Source organism: Pongo pygmaeus, chromosome 14 (genome assembly GCF_028885625.2).
Source record: "Pongo pygmaeus isolate AG05252 chromosome 14, NHGRI_mPonPyg2-v2.0_pri, whole genome shotgun sequence".
In the NCBI taxonomy this organism is placed as follows: Eukaryota; Metazoa; Chordata; class Mammalia; order Primates; family Hominidae; genus Pongo; species Pongo pygmaeus.
The window spans coordinates 106,843,809-106,870,466 of NC_072387.2; the positions used below are offsets into that span (position 1 = coordinate 106,843,809).

The window sequence follows — 26,658 nt, forward strand, 5'->3', positions numbered from 1 at the left end:
CCCCAGGCCGGAGTGCAGTGGCATGATCTCAGCTCACTGCAACCTCCGCCTCTTGGGTTCAAGTGATTGGCCTGCCTCAACCTCCTGAGTAACTGGGATTACAGGCATGCACCACCATGCCTGGCTAATTTTTGTATTTTTGGTAGAGATAGAGTTCCGCCATGTTGGCCAGGCTGGCCTTGAACTCCTGGCCTTAAGTGATCCACCTGCCTCAGCCTCCCAAAGTGCTGGGATTATAGGTGTGAGCCACCGCACCCACCCAACATCTTCGTTCAAATTTTAGTTCCCATGGTAGATTGTGAATAATGACATGAAGTACAAATTTTGCTGCAAGCTCTTCACTCCTTAAATCACTTTGTAAATAACAGATGTACATCATGATCAGTAACCAACCTAATCACTTCTTTCATAGTGTACTGGTGATCAGTCACTGTTGCATTTGTTATTTGTTCAGTTTCCACACAGACAACAAAACATGTAGTTGTGTTCCCTCTTTGTCTCCCAGTGATAGACCCATGAGACATTTTATAAAAATAGGCAATCAAGAGAGGGAATTGGCCAACAAAGCTGTCCAACAAAAAATGAAAATTGATAGCATTGGATGTGAAATTCAAATCAAACATAAATGGATTCATAGAAGCAATAGCCGGCCATGGGAATGTTGATGCTGCTGCCATTGAGAGACTCAGTATGCAGCCAGAGGAGCTTAGTGAAGGTGAGCTTATCAACCTAAATGAGGGAAATGGTTGTGAAGAAAAGAATGAAGGTGTTGTAGAGGAAGTGAAGCTGGTAAGAAGAAACCTTCACATTATAGGAATTCTCAGAGATACTTCAAGACATCGAAGACACAAAGAATACAATGGTGCAAGCTGATCCAAATTTAGAAAGGAGTATGACAATTGGATAAAGCATTGAAAAGATGCTGACTCCATGTTGTAAGTTTTATGATGAGAAGAAGGTAAGCACTGCCTATTCTCTCTTTTTCTATGGAAATTAACTTTTATTTCTATAACATACAAAAGGTATAAATAGAACTTATATAAAACCAATAATTGCACACACAAACAGGAATTATGTGAAATTACGTTATTTATATATCTCTTTAAACCAGAAGGAGGAGGAGGAACAGGATGAGGTCCAGCAGGCCCACCGTTAAGTTCTCCTTAGCGTCTGTGTTCAGTGAAGGTAGCTTGCCAGGCAGTGCCTCAGGATGACAGTGTGGGGAAGGGGAGTGGAGACTGGGGGAGGAGTGATTGTGACGAGTTGTGAGGCTTCTGGGCAAGGCTGTGCGGGAGGCACTTGAGGGGAAGCATGCCTGAGATGGAAACAGTCTTGTCCACACCCAGCAGGTGGGACTTGTCAGTGGGAGATAAGCCCAGGGTCTTCGCAGCTCCCAGTTAGCTCTCCTTAACATGCTTATCTAATGTGATGCAGGAATAGGCAGGGATAAGAGGTCAGTCCACAGAAAGGAAATCAAAGGGAGCAGCCGCCACAGGTGCCTCGCCCAATGCTGGCAGTTATGTGCACAAGGGCTGTGGCTGAACAGTGCTGAGAGCAGAGCTCACAGAACTCTTGCGTTCTCAAGTTTCAGATACATTCTGGGAAGGGCGAACTGGTCTATGAGTCACATAATACGCAGAGAGGTGCTGATAATCCAAAAAACTTAGCAAAACACCTTTCGTGCCCATGATCCAGGCTTCAGAGAGCCAAGAAGAAAGCCCAAAGCCCTGCCTAGGCCTGCAGGGCTCGCGTTCACTGGGAATCCTCCCCAAAGCCTCTCCTGCCACCTGTCTTTTTTGTTTTGTTTTTTGTTTTTTGTTTTTTTTTTTTGAGACAAAGTCTCAATCTGCCCAGGCTGGAGTGCAGTGGCGCGATCTCGCCTCACTGCAACCTCCGCCACCGGGGTTCCAGAGATTCTCGTGCCTCAACCCCGCGAATACCTGGGATGACAGGCGCGCGCGCTACTGAACCGGTAAATTTTTGTATTGTAGAGCCAAGATTTCGCCACGTTGGCCAGGCTGGTCTCGACCTCCTGGCCTCAAGCCATCCACCCGCATCTGCTTCCAAAATGCTGGGATTACAGGTGTGGGCCACGGCACCCGGACCATAGTTTTGTTCTGCCATCTTGAGAACAAGCTGTCGTAGTTACTTCGTGGCTGAAATGGGATCTGCTCGTGATTCACCGTAATTCCGGGAATGATCACAGACATTTTCCTAGGACTTTCAGATCCCACTTCATCTGTTTCACAGGAGACGACAGCCAGCTCCTGCCGTGTGTGAGCCTTCCCTACCAGACTCCGGCCGTGATGGGGCAGACACCGCGGTCATAAACTGTAAACTTGGTTCCCCTGAGGTTGGATCTAAGTTTGCCAGTATACCTTTCTCCTTCACGAGATAAATCAGCTGGATCAGTGGAGATAAGGTGGTTGGATGATTTGCTCTTTTCCCGCTTTCTAGCTGTAAGAAGAAATGTGTTCTGATTTTCTTCTTTTTCCAAGTATACACAGTAAGTGGAGCAGGGGCCCCAATCCATTCCTTTTTTTTTTATCCCTGATTATATGACATCTTACTGTGACACTTCAAGGGGCAGGACTATACTTAAAAGTCCTCCAGGCCCTCCACTTCTCCCAGCCGGTTATGCAGCGGTTGGGCTGCAAAATCGAAAACGGAAGCAAAGTCCTCCAGTTCCTCCACTTCTCCCAGCTCGTTATCGACCGGTTGGGCAGCAGCATCGGAACCGGAAGCAGCTGCATCTGCGGTCGAGTGCAGGCTGGATGCGGAATTGGATCTTTCTTTTTCTGAATATGTAGCCTGGGATCTTTTCTTTCCTTCTTCTTCCTCACCATCAGTCTCCTCATCAAAGTTCAGACTATCTGAGATACTATTGTTTTTGGAAAATCTTCTGAAGATCTGGCTTGGAAGCAGTATCCAAGGTGTTTTCCCCATCAACACTCTCTTCAGCGTTTTCTCCCAGAACAGGGGAGCTGACTGAAAGAACATGAACTTTGGTTTCCAAATCTTGAGCATCTGGCTTCATGACAGCAGCCGGACCATCAATGCCATGAAGACGACATTGCTGTGGGGGGGATGAGAGTCCACCAAAGGAGTCCGCTCCTCGTTGGCCTTTGGCTTCACCCAACTTAGCCTGCCTTCTGGATTTGGCTGCACCATGAATGGCTGAAGGTGCTTTTTTCTCTGCTGCTTCTTGAGCAGTGCTCTCTGATTATCCAGCGCCAGCTGTTAAAGTTTCATCGTCTCATCGTGAAAGACACTGTCCCCACTGGAACCAAGCTGGCAGCGACAGGCGTTCATGCCTGCTGCTGTTTAAGTGGCAACCATGTCCCCACTCCTAGCCACACATGGCTCTAAACTACTTTTAAGAGCTTGTTGGCCAGGGGTGGTGGCTCACGCCTGTAATCCCAGCACTTAGGGAGGCCAAGGCGGATAGATCAGGAGGTCAAGAGATCGAGACCATCCTGGCCAACATGGTGAAAACCCATCTCTATTAAAAATACAAAAAATAGCTGGGTGTGGTAGTGTGCGCCTGTAGTCACAACTACTCAGGAAGCTGAGGCAGGAGAATCACTTGAACCCAGGAGGCGGAGGTTGCAGTGAGCTGAGATCGTACCATTGCACTCCAGCCTAGCGACAGAGTGAGACTCCGTCTTAAAAAACAAAAGAGCTTGTTTGGAGAGTCTAGCATGGGGGCGCAGCTACTCCTATACCTTTGATCAAAGACTGGTCCTCTTCTCTGGGGGACGTCCTCTTCCACAGAGGGAGGGACAGGAGGGATGCACGTAGAGCGGTGAGGGAAGAAGAGCACACAAGCCTAGCCAGCCAGGTCAGCCGAATGAACCCTGGCGATCAATAGGGTAACAGACGGCTCAGCCGGATCGCCCTCATGTCCTAAAGCACTCTTAATTAATTTTTTACAAATAATAAAATGCTTTCATCCTCAGTGTTTGTGTTTTCAATTATAGTATACTAAATATTAATTTTACTGTTTTCATCATTTTTAGTACATTTACAAACTTGACAAGAATAATGATTTCACAAAAAATTTTTAAAAGTTACAGAAAGAATTTTCACGTTGACTATTAAAACCATTTTGCATGGTTTCAGCTTATATCGGCAAAGTAGTGAAAACTAGTATTCAAAAGAACTTCATGAGTAAATAGTAAACATGTTTGAACTATGAACCACAAGTTTAGATGGTTCAAATTATTGCTATCTTCTTGCAATATATATCAAAGGAAAGGCTTTAAGACTCTAGCTAGCTTATAAGTCCCATGTGAAAAGCTGATTCCATGATAACAGAAAGGTGCAAGGAGAAAACGGCTAGCTTTTGAGAAGCAAGAATCTGAATTACATATTGGCTTATCAATTCTATAGTCTTGAGCACTCATTCAGTAGCTGAGACTTTTGTCTCATCTGTAAAATTTAGAGTAATACAGATTTTGAAGGATAGTTCTGTGTATGAGAAAAAATATGCAGGCATGTGTATACATGTGATGTGGCAGAGAGCACTTCAAAAGGCAGCCTGCTGGTTTGGATGACTGTGGACATCCCCATGCAGGGCATGGCCAGGTCTGCCTGGTTAAGGTTAGGCCAATAGCTGGTGCTAGCTATGTGGCGTCTTGGATTTTCTAATGAAAATTTTAGATATTCCAGAAAATATTTGCAAACTCTGCAGTTTCTTTTCACATATACTTGTTTCTCTGATTCCACATTCACAGAAAACCTACCTTAGCTTCTCTGTTTCTCTTGAGTAAAGTACAAAAAGAATCAAATTTTAATAACTACTATTATGTGTTTACATATAATGAGGCTATTTCCATGTTCGCACAGATGGTCTCAAATAACTAAAGTTATTACAACCAGTTCTCATAAATATGGAGCTTCTTTACTAGTTTCTTCGATCTCTATCAAAAAAAATTGTTATTTTGATATTCATTTTTGTAATAAACTTTTATACTACACTGGAAATTTGCTAGAAATGTAAATTGGTTATGTTTCTTTTGCAGGAGAGTCAGAAGAAGGGTTTTTACATTAAGCCTCCTGCCTGGAGTTTGCATAAATACATTTGGGTTGGTCCTCTGTTAGCTGGGATCTAAAAGAGAGTTGAGAGATCAGAGTTGTCCTTGGAAAGAGTCTTGGCTACTGCTTGTCTCTCCAGCTTGAGTCTTACTACTTCTCCACACATTTTCCTCTAAACACGCTGAGTTAGGGGTCTATTTTCCTGAAGCTCATTTTTTTCCTCATCTCTGTACCTTAAAATAATGTAATATTACAAGAAAGATGTGACGGACTCAACTAAGGTAGTGCCACAGTGGATGGGGAGCAGGTCTGATTGGGAAAGAGGTTAATGAACCAGATCCAAGTGCCCTGGATCCCCATGTAAATTCCTTACCAACATAAGAAGACCTATTGATATCTGCCCCTGTATGCAACTGCCTATCATTTTCTCCCACCAGCCATAGGAACCATGGATTTTAGGCACCCTTTACCCCCTGTAATCTGCCACTTTACTATATTCACCTTTACCTGGTCTATTAGCCTGATATAATTTTCTCCCCAATTTTGCCTCCTCTTATTCCCAGAGAAAACTTGTTGCTTTATCTGACTCTGGTGGACTGAGTATTTGTGCCCCACCCCTCCAAATTCATATGTTAAAGACTAATGCTCAGTGTGATAGTATTTGAGGGTGGAGCCTTTGGAAGGTAATTGTGTCATGAGAATGGAGTCCTCATGAATGGGATTAGTGTCATTATATAAGACACAAGACAGATGATCTCCCTCTTGACTATGTGAGGATACAGCAAGAAGGCGGCCATCTACAAACTAGGAAGAGAGCCCTCACTAGACACAGGATCTGCTGGCATCCTGATCTTGGAAGTCCTGGCCTCTAAAACTGTGAAAAATAAAATTTGTTGTTTAACCCACACAGTCTATGGTTTTATTTTTTTCATTATAGCAGCCCAAATTGACTAAGACACTTACCTCCCTTGGTAGAATTAAGCACTTTTGCCGGTTGTTCAAAAAGCCCCTTAAGTATACGTCTGCTAAGATATAATATTTATAAAATATAACGTATATATATTATTTTGTTGTTGGCATCAAAGTTACTGTTAGGGAAATAACTGTTTTTGTTTAAGAAAATACACTAAAAAACTGAAGTTAACAAAAAGTAAGTCCTCAAGGGGATGAGTTAGCAGGAACACACAGTTAGATTAAAGAACTGTGTCCCCAGAAAAGTGGTATGGAGCTGGGAGAAGACACAGGAGAAAGAAGTTGGTAATAAGCTGAAGATATATAAAGAACATGGTGGAAATTACCAGAAGGTAGAAATTGCCAGAATCATTGAGAGATTTAAGAAGGGAGAAATCTAATATTCAGCTTAATGTCTTCTCCCATATTGTGATGAGACAAAATCCTCTCATGCCATTACTCCAACTTATCTCCAGTGAAAGTCCATTTCCCATGGTGGCATCAAGAGAGTGGAATTTTGAGGAATAAAGGAGAAAGATCTGTAGCCTCTGTTTCAGTTGCCATCAAGACAGAGAAAAAGGGACAGGGATCAAAGAAAACACATAGTAGAGAAAAAGAATTCTGAAGGCAGAGGGTCACCAGAGTTGACAAGGAAATTTAGAAAAAGAAATCCAAATCCCATCCTTCCTTCATTCCAGATCCCTGCCTCTACTCCCCACTGTGAACCATGTACAGTGCCAGTAATTTCTCCACCTGTAAATTTAGACGGATAAACTAGATGGTCCCTCAGGGCCCCTTATGCTTTAATATTCTATGAATCTATAAAGCTTTGCACTGAACTAGGGGAAAATAATAAAAGTTGTGTCCCATTGTAGAAAAATGTTTGGTGATATGCATTAACCTGATTAGGCACAGGAGATGATATAAATAATGACAGTCATTTAACATCTAAGTAAGAAAAAGAAAAAATTAAGAAAAGTATTCCCATGGCACCCAAAAATGGCTTGTTTAGATTCTTCTGGTAGCTTTGTAGCATCTGTTCTAAAAATTATGATGTGTTTTGAAATTACTACTTGAGTTTATATACAATGTGTGTCAGACATTTATGTAATTATGTTCTTTAAAAAAAATAGTTCCAGTATCCATTGGATACAAACATGCTGATATAAGCAAAAATCAATTTCCCTTTCTCTCCAAACCTGGCAATTTAAAGATAGTTAACATAGGCTGTCAGGTAACAATTAATAATAAAGGATTGATCCAATAAATTGATTAAAATGCAATTATGTGGAAGGAAAATATTAAATTATTTCTATTTACCCACCAGAAGCAATTATCTGATTGTGTTTAAGTAACTCCAGTTACAAAAAGCTACTACCTGGAAGAAGAGGAGTAAGTGTGTTGGCTGGCTCTACCCATATAAATGATGGTAGGTCTGTCTGTTTTCCAATGGAGGTAGTAATGCAAGGAGGGAGGGGAAACTGTTGAAATTTCTAAAATGAGCAGACATTGATGTGACTAAATCAATTTTCCATTAGTCATATATTAACTTGATGCATACAGAAACAGTGGCGTACTGTGCAGAGTTCTGGCTCCAATGCTTATTGTTTGTATGACCTTAGTTACTATCTGTGCTTCCATTTATTTCTGATATATTATATATATATCATATATATTATATTCTGATATATATATTCTGCATATATATTATATGATATTATATTCTGTATATATATTATATTCTGATATATATACATATGTGTGTATTATATTCTGATATATATACATATGTGTGTATTACTTTGGTTCGAAAATTTTGTCAAAAGAAGGGATTTAGAGAAGGTATTAATTATGTAAGAAATAAGCAAGTGTTTTTTGTTGTAATATTGGGAGGAAAATTAAAGGATTTAGAGGCAATACAACATAATTGTAGAATGGATATAGGCACCTGGGGAAACAGAAAGGACCTGCTACGTATTTATTGCCTACTACATTCCAGACATTGGAATAGGCCAATTACCTGTAGCAACTCATAGAAACTGTCTAACATTCTAAGTAGTTATTATTATATCCATCTTACAAGTAAAGGGATTGAGGGCTCAGGGACACCAAGTTAATTAGCTAAGATCACAGAGCTGGTAAATGGGTAAGTTATGATCAGACTAAAGTCTGTAGACAACAACCTAACAGCCTTTGCAGTACTGCATGGCACTTCCGTCATGATAAGACATGGAGCTTGTAGCCACTAAGACTAGATATCTAAGGCAGAATTTCTTAAACTTTTGGGTTGCAGGACTATTTTACACTCATAAAAAAAGTATTGAGGACTTAAAAGAGCTTCGTTTAATGTGACTAATATTATCACTGCATAGCATTTTAGAAATTAAAATGGAAAAAATTTAAATTATTATTTTAAAATGAGAATTATAAACCCATTACACAGTGGCACAAATAATATATATTTATAAAAAATAAGACTTACCAAAGCAATCAATACTAGTGAGAAGAGTAGCATTGTTTTACAGTTTTTGTAACCCTCCTTTATGTTTGGCTTACTAGAGGATAGATGGGCTCTAATTAAGTAATTTGGATATGTTGTTTTGGTTGAAATACATGGAAAAAAAAGGAGTATATTTAGGAGTCATTTCAGATAATTTTGGACATTCTTCTTTGATACAACACCAAAACGCAACACATGGTAATTTCTTAAAGATTAGTTGCAATGTGGAATATCTGAAACAACATTTCATGTCTTTTAGGTTAAAATTTTTGCCTATCTTCACTTGGAATAGATCTTTACCCCTGTTTGATTTTTTAATTCTTATGCAATGGTCATTTGGAACGTATTGGTTTATTAAGTTAAATATTTTCCTAATATTGACATATTTCATTATTCAATGCAAAAAAATAACATTCGCTAATATTACCACAAATCTCATCAAAAAAGCCTTTTAAAATTGGGAAGCTGTCAAATTCATGGGACAGATATAAATTTTCCATAATTCTAATTTTCACATGAAAGCTTGAACTCTATTACTGGAAACAAATGTTGTCAGTTTTGTTCCTTGAAAGGACAGGTGCATTTTGTTGATTTTCCAAAACTCTTGGCCAAATGCAGAAGTCTGAAAAGCACAGTTTGTCTGTTAGTCACTGTTTCAAAAGAAAATAATGTTCCATGAAAAAAGCAGCTAGTTTGGCTTGCAACATAAGTAATTGCACAAGTGCGTTTGCACAAGACAGCTATGGATTGAAGAATACAGAAATTCTTTACACATACTCCCCATTTTGTCACACACAACCTTAAAAGCATGTTCATTTCAGAATCTAGATGTTTAAAAAATTAATAATAAATTTTACTGCTTCATTAGGAGCATTTTGAGTGAGACTGAAATATTACTTTTTTTGCTGCAAGTATGTGGAGGGGAAGAAAGTGATGACTATTAGCACAGCTTGGTACCACTGCCTTGGTTTGTGCTATGGGACCAGCAGTTAGACCTACCATTACATTTGCATCAGCAGGGTAAATGACAAACAGTGAGAAGAACAAAACACATTTTTTAGTAGTATTACAAAAATAGCTTTGACATGTTCGATCCCTCAAAAGAATCCAGAGGACCTTCAGAGATATGCAGATCACACTTCAAAAGCCAGGGTCTAAAGGATTATCTGAATGATTACATAATTAAAAAATGTCAAGCCAATGCTCAGATAAATTTGCCTTAAACGTGTAAGATTTGATTAAATAGAAAACCCATGTTTTACAGCATTTAACATTTGCAGGGAGTACAAGAGTAGGCAAATTATGTCAATGCACACAGAGCCACATAGATCCTCCCTCAACCTTTTTTTGGTTTTGGAGTTCCTTCAGGTTTGATCAAAGTCATGGAATTTTAAATTATTATTATCATTATTATTATTATTATTATTATTATTATTATTTTGAGCTGGAGTCTCGCTCTGTCTCCCAAGCTAGAGTGCAGTGGCAAGATCTCAGCTCACTGCAACCTCCACCTCCCAGGTTGAAGTGATTCTCGTGCCTCAGCCTCCCAAGTAGCTGAGACTACAGGCATGTGCCATCATGCCAGGCTAATTTTTGCATCTTTTTAGTAGAGACGAGATTTCACCATGTTGGCCAGGCTGGTCTCGAACTCCTGACCTCAAGTGATCCTCCCGCCTCCGCCTCCCAAGGTGTTGGGATTACAGGTGTTAGCCACCATGCCCGGCCTATGTTCTATTTCAAAACGATTAATGGGAGGAAAACTTACCTTCAGAGAAAGACCCAACACTTTATCACATCAGCCATGTTAAAGTTTCTGAACTTCTTGGTGAAAGCAAATTTTTTATGATCCTTCAGTGTTAGGACAGGTCTAGAAAAGAAAGAGGAAAAAGTGGGAATGAGGAGGAGATAATAAAGGAGGAGATGAGGTGTTGAGTAGGCGACACCAGTGGCTGAACTTGCCTTCTTTACATTACTCCAAACAACTCCTTCCAGGTGACAAGAATCTGCAAAATTGTGGAGGATTCCCTTTTAACATGGTGTATTAGTAAGTTCTCTTATTGCTGTAAAGAAATACCTAAGACAGGGTAATTTATAAAGAGAAGAGGTTTAATTGGCTCACAGTTCCACAGGTTGTACAGGAAGCATGGCAGCATCAGCTTGGCTTCTGGGGATGCCTCAGGAACCTTACAATCATGGCAGGAGGCAAAGGGAGAGTGGCACTTCACATAACCAGAGCAGGAGGAAGAAAGAGAAGGAGGAGGTGCTGCACACCAGATCTCATGACAACTTACTATTGTGATGACAGCACCAACAGAATGTGTTAAGCAATGAGAAATCACCCTGATGATCCAATCACCTCCCAACAGGCCCCACCTGTAACACTGGAGATTACAGTTCAACATGAGATTTGGGTGGGGACACAGAACCAAACCATATCACATGAATTTCCATTTAACATTGTCATAAGTAGATTTGTTTCCTTAAAATGAAATATTTGAGGTACTACTGTATATTTTAAAATACACAATCTGGATGATAATGTGTACAGATAACAAGAAGTCAGCATCGATGTAATGTTCACCATACATGAGGCATACTTCTTAACCTGCATAGGGATCCAAGTCAGCCGGGCTGGGACACCTGAACTACATGGGTTTACAGATTTCTACATTTTACTCACACAACAATAAGCACTAAGAAAAATGTGAACAAAGCATTTTTTATTGTGTAGAAAAGCAGCTTAACCAATGGTTAAAAGTGTAGCCCCTGAAACAGATTTGCTTGAGTTTCAGCTCCACTTCCACCATTTACTATATATGTGACCTTGGGTGAGTCCTCTAACCTCCCTGTAGTTCAATTCAGTTCCTTCTATAATATGGACATCAAGATAATAATTTCTAATTCATAGAGTTATTATAAGGGCTAAATGAGTTAATATATGGGAAGTGCTTACAACTAAGCACTACAAGGAGTTTGTTCTCATTGTCACCAACATCATAATCATTACCATTATCATTATTATATGGTTTAACAGCTTTTCTCACTTACTTCTAAATAAAATGTCTCCACTGTAGTACACTCCAAGCCAAGTAGCGAATTAAGCACACATACTGCTTTTTAGAAGGAAACTTAATCCTTGTGGATTCTGCTTACTTGAGATCCCTCTGACATTCAAGGGGATTTTACATGAGTTTTTATGGAATTCTTTGATCTATTGCTGAAGATGAGGGTTCCATTCAAAAGCTTCCAATTGCACTTCATCCATGTTCCTATTCTCAAAGACAACATAACAGCAGTTTCCACGTTGAAATTTTTTTCCACATGCACTCAATTAGAATAGGGTATCTCTTTTGGTTCATTTTTCATTTTTATTTGTTTTTCTAATCTTCCACAAGCTCCATTTAACCAAATAACCCATAAGATTTTCTTTTTTACTCTTTTTTCACAATTTATCTCCTGACTTCCATTCTTCCTGCAGATTTGAAACTAATGATTGCCAGTTGGGATAAACAAAAACTTCCCTAAGCATCTCCTTTTCAGCCCACATACTCTGCTCCATTCTTTACTAGGCAGGTGCAGCCTCAGGGTAGGTTATTTTTTCTTTATGCATCAATGCTTATTTGAGTTAGCTTGTAGCTCACAGGGATTTTGGTTATATGGAAATATTTTGTACCTCAGCAGACATAGAAGGAATGTTGTTGGCAAGAGAAGTTGTAGCATGACCTAGAAACTCCTTTTTGTCATGAAGCAGGACCCTAAAGCTGAAAAGCATGTCTTTCATTCTGGAGAGAAAGACACACAGAAACACAAGATGAACATCACCACTAATAACAACCGCCTGTGTCAATGCATACAAAAGCCAGAAATCAACCAGTCGAAGAATGAGCTAGCCACATGGTCATTACCTTATATCCCAACAAGCCCAGGTCAAATTAGGATTCCTGAAACAGGATCCTGCTTTTCCCAAATGAAATCTCCACACACTATATCCCACCATCTCTTTTGGTTTAGGGTTCTCTCAGAATCTTTTCTAAGCAGAATAAATTAGGAAGGTGTTGTTTTTCTAACATGCAGTCTTTAATAGATACTACATTTCTTTTTACAAAGGACTCTAATGGATGGAAAAATTTTTAAAACAGTTATCTGTGGGTTAACTCAATTATAAGGTAGGTTAGGAACTGCACCTCATCAGTGGAAAAAATATATATACATTCACTAATTTTGACAGTTTGGTTCATATTCGTTGGAAGACGCATATTTTATAGAAAGAGATTTTATAAACAACCCACCCTCATGTTGCCTTTCGCAGCAATTAATATATTTGGCTGAGAAGGCATTTCAAGCTTTCCATTCTTTGAGGCACTTTTATTTCTAATAAGGTTCTCTGCCCTCTAGTGGTTGTTTTGTTTCTGGCATTGGCGTCAAGGTGATGTATGATTAGGAAGCAAAATTTTGCCTAAGGATTTTTAAAGGAGTAGTTGTGCTCTCAATGTAACATTGAAAGTGGTTTCTGGAGGGCTATTGGGATGCCAAGGGATTCTAGGATGACTTCACCTCATGTTGCACAAAGATAGGTGTAAACCTCTACTTTATTTTTCAACCTATTTCTCTGTGCTGGGGGATCTGTCTCATTTAGGCTACATATTACAGTTTATTATAATAATTCATTATTTCCATTTGAAAGTTAAAAGAGAAGAGTTTATGTATGGCCTTAAATTCTGGCTGCTGGAGCAAAGGCTTGAAATTCAGTCCTCCGAAAAAAGGAAAATGAGTCCCCTCAATTTTGAAGGCCAGAGGGTAGATCCATATGGTGTTTTGTGGGACCCATCTTCCTGTTTTCAAGTCCAGGGAACTCTGTGGGAATTTGGTCATACTCATGCTTGGGCTTCGAAAAAGCCAAGGTGATTTGGAAAATATGTTCTGAGATGTAACAGCTGCGGCTGCATGATCAGAGGCAGATTTATTTTGGTACAGCTGCCAGGCCCTCGTTGTGCCTTCTGTAAATTTTAATTCCTAGTAATTATTGGAAGTGACACCAACTCTTGTTAATTAACCCTTTTGACACAAACAGAAGGTGTGCTTCCTCCAGAGGACTGGGGGGTGAGATGGAAAAGAGATCACGGCATGGCACTCTCACCCCCTTATTCATCAACCCTCGGAAGATTAAGATGATCAGGTGGATTAGTTTGGAACTGCTCTTTCATATTAATCTAAAAAGCTATGCTATCCATTACTTATACGATGATGGGAGGAAGGAACAGTTCTAAATAGGAAACTAGAATGAAGAAGAGGTATCAAGTGTTACAGAATAAGCCCAGTGCGGTTACAGCATGACTTCAAATCACCTTTTCCACAATTCTTATGTCATATTCTCAAAAGATTATTGTTTTAAATATTTATATTGTGGAATAAATTATATATGTGTTGTGTGTATGTGTGTGCATAGTTTAAAAGAATAATGAGAAAATAAATACCCTTGTACCCACTACCTTTATGAGGTAATGCCAAACTGTTTTCCAAATTGGCATGTAAATGTTCTTTCCTAACAGCTCTGTAAAAAGTGTTTACTGCACCACACTGCCTCAGCAATACTTCATAGTATCCAGCTTTTAAATATGTACCAACCTGATAGATATGAAATGGCAGTTCTCTGTAGCTCAATCTTGCGTGTCCCTGAATTCTAATGAGTTTAAGCAACTTTTCATGTATGTATCGATATATTTTTACCTATAGTTTCTACTGAACCATTTGTCTTTTTATTCATTTGTAAGTCCTTTATATCTTCTAGATATGTAAAGTCAGGGGTTTATATTGCAAATATCTTCTCCTGGTTTGAGGCTTGTCTTTTTGCTCTCCTTATGGTATATTTTGGTGAATAGAAGTTCTCAATGTTTTCATGGAGTTGAATTTATCAATAATTTATTTGTGGTTTATGTTGTTGGTGGCTTGTTTAAAAAATCCTTTTTCCCCTAGATTCTTAAAATAGTGTCCTATGTCATCTAAAGTGTTACTGCACTCTTTTGGATCTGTGGTACAGCAGGTTAACTGTCCACCAAGTGCTTGTGTCTGTTCTTTTCAGAAGATAGAATTGTCAGGAAGAAGCTGCTCAGTCAGTGATTGGTTAACCCTTGTTTACATCTAGATGGGATCATGTGACTGGTTCTTGTTAATGGAATATGAGTAGATATGATGTCATGCTTATATAAGAAGTACATAAATTCTCTCCTTCCCCATTCACAAAGATGCAAATACTCTGGGATTCTAGGATCTGATGAAGCCATAAGTGGAAGGAACATAGATGCTAGAATGAGTATGTGTAGGAAAATAGCCCACTACTATAAACTGAATGTTTGTGTTCCTCCGAAATTTATATTTTAAATCCTAACTCTCAATATGATGGTATTAAGAAGTGGGGACTTTGGAAAGTGATTAGGTCATGAGGGCAGAGCCCTCTTGAATGGGATTAGTGCCCTGATAAAAGAGACCCCAGAAAGAACAGCAAGAAGATAACTTTCTATGAACTAAGAAGCAGGTCTTCACCAGATCTCGACCATGCTGGCACCCTGATTGCAGGCTTCCAGTCTCCAAAACTGTGAGAAGTAAATTTCTGTCATTCATAAGCCACCCAGTCCATGGTAGTTTATTGCAGCAGCCTTACCTAAGACACCTGCCAGCCAGGAACACGCATATTCAGCAGCCACTTGAGCAAAAAAAAAAAAAAAAAAAGGATTTCTATTGTGTTAGCCACTAAAATTTTGGCTATTTTATTTCATCATGTAGTATTACCCTAACCAATGTGGAAATTGGTACCTACAAGTGGAAAGCTACCTTAACAAATTCTAAAATACGTGGCATTGACATAGTGGATGGGTGATAGAAAGCAAGGAAAAAGATAAAGCAAGACAGAAATATGGAGAGCTCTGTTATGCAGTAGCACAAAATGGTGCCTGCTGTAATTCTGAAAGCAGATCAAATGCCTCGTAGATATGTAGCTCTGCAGGAAGTAGTTGCGAAGAGCTAAAAATGTTACCGTGTGTTGGTTTCTACTCACTCTTATTTCAAGGTATATAAAGAAAAAGTTGAGTCCAAGCAAGAAGTGTTTGTCTTGAGAGCAGAGATAGAAAGGAATGGAGAAAGTCCAGAAATTTAGAGATTCAACGATTGGCAAAGCTATTTCTGTACCCTAAACCATGATTTAAAAATTAGAATGAAAAAATACTTAGAGCAAGAAAGACTCATTAGGAATTCCCAGTTACACAAAAGGATTAGGCCTTGTGGCAAAGATCAAATTAAGGTTGTTTATTTCCAACTCAAGGTTATTTTGTGATGGCCTCAAGGTATCTGCCATTACATTGAGAAAGCCAATGGTGGGATACAGGGAGCAAAAAGCAAAGACATAAATCGGATTGAGAATTATGTCGAGGGAAGAATGAATGTAGTTATTCATACATGGAATTTACTAAAATCGAATAGATGAGAAATCTACTGTGTCCGTGGGAATTATATTGTTGAATAAACTGCAATCTGGCTTTAAAAAGCCTGTGATTATAAAATAGTCCTCATGCCGCCAAATCCGCCCCAGCAAGAAGCTGGTAGTGAAGATCCAGCCCTCTCAAGGAGGGCAGACCCCTCAAAGCTCATTTCAGATGGGTTCTTAGGCAGTGGGGCTCTCCACATGTAGTCTCCAGGCCAGCAGCATCACAATCAATCAGGAAAATGTTAGAAATGCACATTACCCAGACTTACTGAATAAGAAACTCTAGGGATGGGGCCCAGCCATGTGTGCTGTAAGCCCTCCAGGTGATTCTGATGCTTGCTGAAAGCTTGAAACTGCCTTAGAGGAGAAAAAATAAGAACCTCCGAGAGAGTGGAGAAGTGAGAAAAGGAAGTTTCTCCTAGAGAACAGACTTGAGTCTCATCAAGGAAATTCCTCTGTAGCTAGGGAACGGAGTCTTCCTAATGCCTATATGGCAGGATTTTGAAGTTCATTTGACTATTGTCTCCTATTCTTTTCTGAAGGATATTTTATATTGCAGTTATCTTTAATCTGCTTTTTCTTTATGTTTTCAGGTTGAGGACAGTAGCCACATAAATTGTCTTTTAGTCCCTAAATAGCCATATAATAAAAATCTACAACTGGACCAATGGAGAGAACAGGGACTAGTGATTGCCATTGGAACAGAAGAAGAGGGTGATGAAAAAGAAGCATCTGAGATGCTGGGCAGTGGAGGAGCCACGAGTCAAAAGGAGTTTGGGTCCCTGAATCATTGTGTGGACAAAAGCTACTTTCTGACCAGGAACACCTACCTACACTGATTTAGAAAAACGAATAATACATTTTTATTGTGTTGAGACACCAAAGTTTTAGAGTTTATATTCTTATCAGTACTACGTAGTACCGTTTAGGCTATCAATCCTCTGAGAATTAGTTGTGTAAAAGCTGTGATATGGGAATCTGTATTTCCATATGAATGGTCAGCCTTTCCAGCACTATTTATTGTTAAACAATTCTTTCCACACATACCTGCAGTGACTACTCTATCATAAATCAAATTTCCAAATCCGTGAGGATCTGCTCCTAGGCTTTCTATTACCTCACAATGTTTATTTTTCATAACCCCATACCAACACTGCACGGTTGTAAATTCACATAACTTTGTAGTAGAGCTTGATTACCTCCACCCAATCATGTTCTTCGACATGTCTTGGCTATTTCTGTCTTTTACAACTTTTGTATTTTTTTTTCTGCCTTTCAGCCTTATACTCTCGCCATTTCAATTTCTGAGCAGGATAGAGTAATAGACATGGATCCTGAAAACTGCAAAAAAGTTTCTGAAAGAAATTAAAGAATGCCTGAATAAATGGAAAGATACACCATGTTTGTGGGTCAGAAGACTAAATATTGCTAGGGTACTGTTCCTTCTCACTTGACCTGTTGGTTAAATGCAATCTCAGCCAAAATGTCAGCACACTCTTTGGAGAAATTAATAAAATGATTCTAATATATATATGGAGAGCCAAAGGACATAGACTCTTCAAAACAAATTATAAAAAGAACAAATCTGGAAGATATTAAGTAATTTCATGACTTACCATACTACATTGCACTCACTACTCATTACTATAGCAGTGAGTGCGATGTTAGACTAAAAATAGATGTATTAAATAATAGAACAGAATAGACCGTTAATAAATACATAATAAATAAATAGACCCTTATAGACCATTAATTTTTCACAAAAAATGACCAGGTAATTCAGTGAGAAACAAATAATGTAAATTGTTGTGGTAACAATTCGATATCCATATGCCAAATAAGGGCCTTTGACACTTACCTCACACCATGCAAAAAATCAACCCAAAATCGATAATTAAATGTAAGAGCTGATTAAATATAATTAAATGTAAAAGCTAAAACTGTAAGATTTCTAGAAGAAAACAGTGGAAAATATTTGTGACCATTGACTAGGCAAAGAGATTTCTTACAGAGAACAAAAAGCACAAACTATACTATCAATTGAACTTTACCAAAACTAAAACCTTTCGCTCTTTAAAAGACACTTTTTAGACAAATGAAATATCAAGTCACAAACTGGGAGGAAATATTTGCAAACTATATATTTAATAAAAGACATATCCATAATATATAAACAATACTTATGATTCAATAATAAAAGACAGATAACCCATTTATAATTAGGCAAACTTTACGAAAGAAGATACACAAATTGCCAATGTGCACATAAAAAAGATACAGCATTTTTAGTCATCAGATAAATGCAAATTACAACAAATTGCTATCACTACACATCCACTGGAATGGCAACATATAAAAAAATTACAGTACCACCTGCTGACAAATGAATGAAGCAACTAGAATGCTTACTTATTGCCGTTGAGAATGGAAAACTGCACAGCCACTTTGGAAAACAGTTTGGCAGCTTCTAATAAAACTAAACACACCTTTACCATATGAACCAGCAATTTTATCTCTAGGTATTTACCCTAGGGAAAATATATATTCACACAAAGATTTGTACTCAAATATTTATGGAAGATTTGTGTATAACAGCCAAAAAGTAGAAACTACCTGTTTCTTTCATATGGTGAAATGTATAAATAAATTCAGTTATTTCTGCACAAATGGAATACTAATCATCAATAAAAAGGAAAGAATTACTGACACAGCAAAAAAAAAGGACAAATCTCTAAAGCTTTATGCTAAGTGGAAGAAGTTCAAAACCAAGATGACACAGTATATCATTATAGGAAATTTTAGAAAATGAAGAAAGCAGATCAGAGATCCTCAGGGGCTGGATGTGAGGGAAGAGAACTCACAGAAAAAGAGCAGGTAGAACTTTTTAGAGTGATAAAAAATGTTCTATATCATGATTGTGATTCTGACTACACAGCTGTGTATATTTTTCAAAACACAATTAATGGTACATTTAAAGTTGATTAATTTTATTGTATGTAAATTATACCAAAGCAAAACTAACTTTTTAACTAATTAATTTGTTGTCTTTCTGCCAACCAAAGCAGAGGTCTTCAAGCTCTTCCTGTAAGGGGCCGGATAGGCTTTGTGGTCCATATAGTATCTATTGCAGGTATACAAGTCTGTAGTGATAGCATCAAAATAGATGATATGTAAGGAAATAAAACATCACTGATGGAAAGTTAAATTTAAATTTTGTATAATTTTCATGTGTCAAAAATATTCTTTTGATTGTTTTCCAACCATTTAAAAATGAAAAAATCATTTAGTTCATGGCCATGTAACAACAGAGAGTAAACTAGTTTGGGTTAATGGGCCACAGTTTGCTGACCCCAAGATAGGGAATTCTGTACAACATCGAATAAAAATAACAATATGAACATCATCATTTTGTTTCTGATATTAAGGAAAGGCTGTTGATGATTTATAATTAAGTACTATATAAATTAGAGGTTCCTTGGTAGATAGGTAGGCTAAGGAGGTTCTTTTCTATTTCTAGTTTGCTAAGAGTTTGTATCAAATGTGTATGTCAAATTTACTAATCTTTTCCTATTTATTGAGAAGCTTATATTATTTTCTTGTTTAGCTCATGAATAAGGTGAATTACATAAATTGATTTTAACACTTAACCAATCTTACATTCCTGAAATTAAAACCTCATTTTAGGTATGTTGTATTGTTTTCTGCTAAAAATGCATTATTGATTTAGTTTTGCTTTTTTTCTTTTTAGGACTCTTTACATCAGTGCCTAAGAATGAGTTTATTTTATTGTATATAATACAATAAAAACTCATAAGTTTTTCTTCCTTCTACTGTTCTTTTTCTAGCTTTTGTTAAAAGCTAGCCTGTTATCCATGTTTCCATTCATAATATTTTATGGAAAACTGAAATTTAACTCTTTTTGAATGTTTGATAGAAGTTACTTGCATGTTCATATAGACTTAGTGTTTCTTAACTGGAATATCTGAAATATCTAATTCTATTTCTTTCATTCTTATAGCTCTGTTCCATTTTTTAAATTTATTCATAAGTTAGTAAGTTGTTTTAAATGTGTCTTAAAATCTACAGACAAAAATCTACCAATGTGTCTATACTCTACATTTGTCTCTTTAAAAGAGCATACATTATACTGCTTTTAGTGTAGTCTGAAAGTCTTTTTTTTTTAACTGGAATATTTAGTGTTTTTACATTTATTGTGATTACTGACATATTTGTATTTATTCTTCTATCTTATTTTATGGCTTCTGTTTGTCTCTGATGCTTCTGTTTCCCTCCTCTTTCTTGATTTCATTTGGGTTAATTGATATTTATTTATTGATTCATTTATGTATTTATTCATCTTTTAAAACTCTCAGGTAAACAAAATTAGATTAATAATACTCCTTGGTTCATGACAGATTCTCATCACTGGTCTATGCAAACTCTTCCTTTGCCTAATTTATTTCTTTGCTTGTTTATTAAGACAATAAACACTTGTGATCTGTTAACCAAATTAAAGATAAATAATATTGACACTAACTTACCTATGTCCTCTGTGCTACTCCTCCTATGCTCTCTTTTTCTTGTTCTGTATTTTCCTTCCATTGCCTTAGATTTTAAATTCTTTAAATTTATTTTTTGAGATTTTTTTCCTTGATGTTCTCACATTGAAATTTAACACAGCCAAAGTTAGTCAATGTGTCTACTCTCTTCCCAAATGTAAAGATCTTGCTGTATTAATTACAGTATCACTTCTCCCAAAGTAAATGCTAATAGTATTATAGGAGTTATTAAGAAATTGTTTTAGGCAGATACAGAGTTTAAGGGGTCCTTGGTAAGGTTTTTTTTTCCTTTTAAACCAGCTCCAGAAATGTTTCTTGTCTAGCAGAAAAGTGGCTTGAAGGGCCAGGCCAGCAAGCTTTAATATGCAAATAGCAGCCGTTAGAAACTGGGTCCATCCAATATGGCAATTACCGCCGTCTTCTCCTTGTCACCCTGTGTACTAAGCATCATGGCCGCCCCCAGGTAACCTCACTTTGCAGGACATCATGGCGCTCTGCTTATTAAAAGGCAAGGGTGGGAGGGCCAGTTTTTTTGTGGGCTACATGAATGACATACCTGGTCAAACCAATCCCCTGGACCCTATGCAAATCAGATGTCACTTTCTCCAGCCTCCTAATATAACTGACTGTTTTCCACCTCTCTTGGAGTTTCCTCTCTCAGCCTGGAGCCCCCTTCCCTGTGTCTCTGTAGGGGGGAGCTTCTTTCTTCTTTTTTGCCTGTTAAACTCTCCACTCCTTAAAACCATCACACATGTGTCTGTGTCATTTTATCTAAATCACCACGAGGCAAACGACCCTGGTGTTCCTCCAGTCATCAGAGCCATATCATTTTAGTGCATTGGCTGGGAAACCAAGGTACAGCGTGGTAAGTATGGGAGTGAGCTTAAAATCTGTTTTATCATTCTGAGGTGATCTTAGCCTCTATTTTAAAATCAAATCGAATCAATCAGTGGGCATCCATCAGCTGGTTAAATAGGCTGATCGTGTCTGCTGTTCTAAAGACTCTGATGACAGACTTGCTGGTGAGAACATGCAGAACCCCCGAAGACGCACAGGTCATCAGGAATGTTGGCCATGTCTTGAATCAGTTTCCTTTTGCGGGAAAACCTCAAGATGGCTGGAAAAAGTTCTGAGGCAACTGAGAATTTCTGGCCAGGGCCCCTGGCATTACCCAGAGGCCTCTGGACCAAACCTAGCCTCCAACAGCCTATTTCGGGTATTGGCAGAGAATCCCCAGCTATCCTGTCCCAAAACTGTCCTTCTTTTTCCTATCTGCAGTCTCTTACTCTCTCTGTGTCAAATGTGTGGGAATTTAGTAACCCGGGAGCGTAGCTCAGGAATACGGTTGCAATCTTCTGTTCCCCTTACCCACAGTCTCTCTCTCTCTCTCCCTCCCTCCCTCCCTCCCTCCCTCTCTCTCTTTCTCCCTCCCTCCCTCCCTCCCTCCCTCTCCCTCCCTCCCTCTCTCTCTCTCTCTCTCTCCCCCACGCCCTCCTCCCCCAACTCCCCTGCCGCCACGCCCCACACCCACCCTGGCGAGCACATACTATTTCTAAGCCAACATCGCCACCTACTGGAAATAGAAATCCTCTTCATGAGGCTATGAGGCTTTTTTTTTTTTTTTTTTTTTTTTTTTATGTGACATGAGCTTCATTTTGCACCACTAGAAATCAGGCTCTAAGCCTCTTCCATGAACGGCAAAATTCTACTCTTAACAGTTAGGAGTTAAATGTCTTCCATAGCCAAATTTTAGTCTCGATATCGTCCCCTCAGCAGGAAAACGGCCATTAGGTTCCTGCGTTCCTTTAAGGTACCTATTCTGTCTGTGATTAAGACAGTACTTAACTAGTAAGGGGATTTTAAGTCCAGAAGTTAACTGGAACCATTTTTCTAAGGGTAAATGTTTTAACATGGGCCATAATAGCAGTATATAGAGTTCAATCTAGCATGCCTTGCCATTAAAGGGGCCTTGTCCAATTATACACTTTTTCCTGAGATCCATTTTATTTTTAGGGAGGCACACAGGTCACACAAGTCTAGGAGGTCAAAGGGAAATAATAGGCAGAGGACTAGGACTACTTGAGTAAGCGTGACTAGGTCTCAAAAGTCTAGTTGCTCTGGTGCCATGGCTTAGAGGATCACACCTAGAGTCATGGGCAGCATATTTAACAGGGTGCCAGGACCCAGGAATAATTGGGGGGACGCCCCCACTGTTTTCTCCTCCACCCTGGGTCACATACAGAAAGCAAGGAGACTAAAAGGACACTTTTATTCTCACTTCTCTTTCTACATGGGTAACAGATTGTCTTTAGCATGCACTCTCCTGGAGTGTATTTTAAAGTACTGGGACTCCTTCGATTCTGAGACTTTGAAGAAAAAGCCCTTCATATTCTATTGCGCAAGGGCACGGCCTTCTTACCATCTTGGGGACAGACAAACCTAGCCTGTTGGGGGAAGTCTTGATTTTAATATTATCCAACAGTTGGATCTTTTCCGCAGGCAGAAGTGCAAATGGATTGAGGTCCCCTATGTGCAGACTGCCTTTGCCCTGTGAGACAACCCAGACCTTTACAAGCTCTGTACAATCAACCCAGTTATTTTAGCAGCCATGGCAGGCAAACCCACAGGGAATAGTTCCCCAGAGCTCAAGGAGGTTCCAGAGGAGCAATCTAAGACAGCTATTGAATGTCATAACCCTTCCAGTCCCCCTCCAATTGTACCATCAGCTACTCCAGCTCTGTTATCTCCAGTATATCCTACTCTCCGCACGTCACTCTTAGCTCTGCAGGAGATACCTGATGGGACATGATATGGGAGCACTTTCAACTGCATAACTAACTCCTCTCAGGAGAACACTCTGCCCCCAGTGCCAAAGAACACTCTCCCCACACCCTCAGGCTGGGAAAAGTTGACTGCATAATGCCTCCCTCTGCTTAAAAAGCAGTGAGAAAGGGCCATATCCCAATATCTTGGGAGATCTCAGATACTGTAACATCACACTTGTAATTGCTGATAGTTCAAAGATGTGGGGGAGGAGAGTGCAACAAGCGTGATCTAAAAGGATGGGAAGGCCTAGTGGGGAGCTTTCAGAATCTAGTCTTTCCTTCTGGTTAGAAGTCCCGATGGGAGTAGCATGCTCTAAGTAACCACCTTGACTATAATGTAAAGAATAACACATGGACCTTTCCAAACATGCCCCCTCATGGAATTCCAGACCCTTGTATGATGTTTGCTAATAGTAGCTGCTTACAGATCTGTGGGCAAACTGGAGACATCTGGACTCACAGCCCTTGCCACAAGGATCATCTGAGATATTGGCCAGGGCATATTATGTCTCTAATTTTTCAAAGCTCCATTTGTCAGGTGGACCCTTCTCACTTGGCGTGTCAAATTCCAAACAGCATTGTAAATGACTGTCTTAAATATGGATGTCCTGATCCCAAGGATGCCCTTATTACATGTAAAGAAGGGAAACTTCTAAGATATGAGAAAAATCTGCTGGTGTCTCTCACAAGGCACAACTTAGGATTGTCCCTACAAGGAATGGGGCTATATTTTTTTGTGTGGCTCCTGGACACCTAATCCTCCCAAGGCATTGGAAGGGAACCTGTACTATAGGAGCAGTAGTTTCCCACTTATTATTTTTAAATTCTATTGAGATGGCAGCATCATCTGGAGACATCCAGATGTCCTAACTTAGGCTCTTTTTTAGAAACTACACTATCTCTAATATGCCGGACAAAGAGCGCTATCATATCTATACCCTAATATGTAGATTTAACTGAAAGGGCAGACTGAGGAGGGCATGCGTATGACACTCCCATCTTAGAAAAACCATGGAAGGAAATTCCATAGCCAGAGGTCTATTCTGGTTTACAGGCATCCCTCTCCTTGAAAGATCAGTACTTAATATCTCCATTATGATGCAATGAGGATGGAAGGCAATTGCGGGTGCCATAGAGGCACAACAACACTGTATAGACTCTTTAGCCTCAGTAGTAGCACAAAATAGATGGGCCTAGGATGTACTTACAGCTGAAGTAGGAGGTACCTGTGCACTTTTAAATTAAACATGCTGCTTCTGGATTAACACCTCTAGTAAAGTAGAGGAAAATCTACAGGTACTCAAAGATCAAATCAAAATTATTGACAGGCTAAGAGAAAATGCATAAATCAAAATTATTGACAGGCTAAGAGAAAATGTAGACTTCAACCCTGAGTGGCTACAAACCCTGTTAAATGAATTCCAGTCTTCTTTATGGAATTGTTTAGCTCTTTTATTAAGCCCCCTCTTGCTTATATGCCTTGCATTAATATTTGGACCTTGTATGCTCAATACTGTAACTCGAATTGTTTCATCTTGTCTAGAAGCAATCAAACACCAAATGGGGCTGCAAACAGAACCACCTATGGACGTAACATTCTGCCAAAGACCCTTAGATCGACCCCAGGAGGAGCCCGAGCTGCTGTTCCCACTGGACGCCCCTTTGCAGCAGGAAGTAGCCAGAAAGAGTTGTGGCCCAAAGGCCCCTAACAGTAGTTAGGATGACATCTCCTCCGGGTGAAATATTATAGGAGTTATTAAGAAATTATTTTAGGCAGATAGACTGGATAAGGGGTCCTTGGAAAAGTTTTCTTTCTTTTAAAGCAGCTCCAGAAACATTTCTTGTCTAGCAGAAAAGCAGTTGGAAGGGTCAGGCCGGCAAGCTTTGATATGCAAATTCTGGCCGTAACAAACTGGGTCCATCCACTATGGTGATTCCCTCCCTCTTCTCCTTGTCACCCCATCTGCCGAGGGTCATAGCCACCCGCAGATAACCCCACATGTGCAGGACATCATGATGCCCTGCATTTGCATATTAAAAGGCTAGGGTGGGAGGGCCAGTTTTTTTGCAGGCTATGTGAATGACATACCTGGTCAAACCAATCTGCTGGGCCCTATGCAAATCAGACACTGCCTCCTCCAGCCTCCTAATATAGTTGACTGTTTTCTGCCACACTCAGGGTTTCCTCTCCCGGCTTAGAGCCCCCTTCCCTCTGTCTCTGTACCAGAGAGCTTCTTTCTTCTTTCTTGCCTGTTAAACTCTCTGCTCCTTAAAACCACTCTACTTGTGTCTGTGTCATTTTATCTAAATCATCATGAGGCAAAGGATCCTGGTGTTTCTTCAATCATTGGAGCCATATCAATAGTTCTCAGTGTTTAGGTTTTGCCTTGTTTCTTAAAGCCACAAACTAGACATTATAATTATTGTTTTACACAGTCAATTTTGTTTAGCTTTACCTAGATCATTATGTTAGGGGTAGAAGGTATCTGAGTTACATGGCAGCAAATCCGTGCACGTGTGCACCAGCCACAATTCTTGCCTCCTCAGAAGAAAGAATCCAACTGAGGGGCATAAGGCAGAAAAGAAAACTGAGGCAAATATCAGAGCAGGAGTTATTAAAAAGCTTATTTAAAGGAGTTTACTAAAAAGCTTTAGAGCAAGAAAGAAAGGAAAGTACACCTGGAGGAGACTCAAGAGGGAAACTTGAAGGGCAAATGCAGTGCTTAACCTTGATCCTAGGACTTTATGTTCTGGCCCACCTCTGACTTCTTGTGCCCCTTTCCCATGATGCTTCCCTTAGGCTGGGCTGCCTGCATGCACAGTGCCCTCTTTACGCTTGGTGAGCATGCACACTGTGTTGAGGAAGTGTTTTCTTGGGAAGTTGCCTCTCCCTGGTGCCTGTGTTCAATTAACACTTTAGTGTGACAGCTGTGGGCCATCAGAAGATTGTCTCTCCCTGGTGCTGGCTGCTAAGTTATCATTTTTAGAGAGGCAATATGATAACTCCTGAACCATCAACTGATGATCACCTGACATTCCTGGTGGGTGGCTGGGGGGAGCCCTCTCCTGCCCCACTTATGCCTGTCTAACTACCTGTAACAATTACAACCATCTCTGCACTCACTATTTCTTCTTGTCTCTAAGACCATCCATTTGACATGATTGTCCTTCCTGAAGTGCGTCCCTTAGAATTTTCTTTTGTGAAAGTCTTTCAGTGTAAACATTTTATCTCTTCTTTACCTCTAAAGGTCATCATTTCCCCTTTACTTTCAAAAGCTACTTTTTCTAGATATGGAATTCTAGGTAAAC

General features: G+C 39.3%; 1 long non-coding RNA gene and 1 pseudogene across 2 annotated transcripts in view; both read right to left on the reverse strand.

The window, feature by feature from the left end:
• LOC129011783 (uncharacterized) overlaps positions 1-26,658 on the reverse strand; it is a 45,364-nt gene that overhangs the window by 6,770 nt on the left and 11,936 nt on the right. For both annotated transcript variants that reach the window (XR_010123611.1, XR_010123610.1), the window contains exon 3: positions 10,254-10,355. This is a non-coding gene — a long non-coding RNA (uncharacterized LOC129011783). The remainder of the gene's footprint in view (positions 1-10,253; positions 10,356-26,658) is intronic.
• On the reverse strand, positions 616-3,312 carry LOC129011359 (tubby-related protein 3-like; annotated as a pseudogene).